Source organism: Tenrec ecaudatus, chromosome 5 (assembly GCF_050624435.1).
Source record: "Tenrec ecaudatus isolate mTenEca1 chromosome 5, mTenEca1.hap1, whole genome shotgun sequence".
NCBI classification, from domain to species: Eukaryota; Metazoa; Chordata; class Mammalia; order Afrosoricida; family Tenrecidae; genus Tenrec; species Tenrec ecaudatus.
The window spans coordinates 87,670,930-87,673,393 of NC_134534.1; the positions used below are offsets into that span (position 1 = coordinate 87,670,930).

At 39.6% G+C, this 2,464-nt stretch overlaps 1 pseudogene; it reads right to left on the minus strand.

The window, feature by feature from the left end:
• Positions 1-1,258: 1,258 nt before the first annotated feature.
• On the minus strand, positions 1,259-2,239 carry LOC142449154 (actin-related protein 3 pseudogene; annotated as a pseudogene).
• Between the last annotated feature and the right edge of the window lie 225 nt (positions 2,240-2,464).

The window sequence follows — 2,464 nt, forward strand, 5'->3', positions numbered from 1 at the left end:
AGCAAAATATTGCAAAGAATTTAGATGATGCAAGGCTGGCAGATAAAATAGCATCTGAGGTCTTAAAGGTTTGTCTCCAAACAAGCAGTCCTTTAAGTAAGATGTAAACTAAATCCACATGGAAGAAGCACTGAAGCATTGTAAACGATATACTCTGAAGTTGAAGGAGGGATCAGAGCCTAAATTGTGAAGATCCAGTTTGCAGAAGGCCATGGATGACAGTGGAAGCCCAAGATTCCTTAGAGGCACTCCACAGGAAACACGCCTCCAGAGATCTCCCCTGATCTAAAATTGGGGCTGGGAGGAAAGTGGTCACTGAAAAGAGTGCTTGGGAGAGATGGGTATAGAAGATCAAAGACAGAAATCTGACGTGAGCAGTTAAAACCTTGTCAGTAGATCCCCACTATGATGCAGGCTGGACTGGATCTGACTTCCAAATTTTTCTGTATTTTGGGTTGTATTGTTTTATTTGTTTTCTGTATGTGCATACAGGGGTGTACCTCAGAGGTGCTATGTCATTGGAAGGCCCCGCTTAAGGTTGTGTTCTATTTTGTGTTCTTTTTGCTTTTTTCAGTATAAGAAATTTGAAACCCAGGGTTGTTAAACCTACAGAAACAGCTAGTAAAATAAGGGTCTTGGGGGGGCGGGGGGTAAAGTAGTGGTGGTTGGTTAAAAGGTAGACCATGTCAAGGAGTCCATGTAGAAAAAGAATGTTAGTGGTAGCAATGGTAAAATTCTGCTTGGCATGATTGATTTATGGAATGATATGATATATGTGATAAATCTCAATTAGTAATAATTTTTAAAAACATAGTCATCCAGACAAAACAAGCAATCAGAAAGATAAGCTCTTCCCCACCTCCCTAACTCCAACTATGAAGTAAATTTTATTCCATGATTGCAAATACTGAATGTTAATAACAAATGCTAGCTCTAATTTCTTTCTTTCTTTTCTGTTTGTTCTTTTAAAAAAACAAGCAGTTGTATTGGCATATAATCCACATATCATACAACTCAAGAGTTGGATCACATCGAGAAGAGCTGCGCACTCATCACCAGAATGCATTTTCTATCTGCCTCTAATTGCTCCATACTCTTCTTTGCTGCTCCATACTTAGTAGAACTCAGGTGTGAAAGCCAGAATTGACTCTCCAAACGCAACTGTGTATCACTTCATGTTGTGTAATGACTTATACACCAGTGGGATTTGGCTGTCATCTACCACCACTCAATTCTTTATTTAATTTTTGCCTGGTATCTACAGTTCTTTTGCAAACAATATCCAAAATACCCGAATAGAAAGACAAGTGTGTGTGTAGCAAAGAGATGTGATAAGAACAGGACAATTATAAATTATTTCATCTAGAACTTTGCAGATAAGCTTGTTAAGACTGGATTCACAAGCTCTCAGTGGGGGAAAAAATTCTAGTCCTAAGAATCTCTCATAACTAACATCAATGGGACACGCTTTTAAAAATAGCATTGATTCTAGTGTACACTTTAATCCACTTTGATCCCTCTGTTATATACTTAAATTCATTTACTAAGTCTGGGCAGATGTAGCTATACATCACCTTTGTTGCCTTAACAGCTTCCAAGGATTGTTCTGCAGGGATTCCTACTTCTTTGTCTCTCAGCCGCTACTGAATAAAATATGTTATATATCTTGTCTGGCAATTGGATGTGCTTAATACAACTGCCAATCACATATCTTTCTGCCACAGGAATGACAAGAGTGAAACGATGCCCACTGACTATGGCAATATCAGTCAACATGTGTTCTCCTACTGGTCTAGTGGTCTAGGATATGGCTGTAGCAAGAATAGCCTACACAGCAATGTACACGCCTGGAACACTGAATGACTCAAACATTATTGAAGTTGTATATTCTGTTTTCTGGAATATTCAGTAGGGTTTCAATCAAAAGAAAATAATGGACTTCGGTTTCTGCTCTCAAGTATTTAAAGATCCTTTGCTCCATAAACCTTTACGTTCAAGTCCCATTCTTCAACCATTGTGGGTTGGCATATGCAGGTTTTTCTATTGTTTCATCACCAAGGAAGAAGTGTAGGTCATTAACGCCTTTCTTCACCCTCCTCTATGCTGGTCACCAACATTTGCTGACTCCTTAACAACAATGCAGAAAGGGATGATGAACTGTGGTTTGTATTTCGAGTATGTCTTAGTTGATACACCTCGTGCCCCAGTCTACCCCATAGGCTGGCAGGCGTCCTCCCATCTTCATCTGCCTCCGTATGTAGCCAGGGAGTAGTGGTGGGAGATGAAGGCCAGACTTTTGCCTTTTTGGCTCTCTCTTCTCCACCAGGGGAACCATGAAGCTGAGCAGTAGTGAGCTCAGATCCACTTTAGTTTGTAATATTGGACAATAGGGAAGCTTTGAGAGCTAAAAGAAAATCCGTGTTTATCAAAAACCAGAAGAAAAATTATGCAGACATTAAGCATT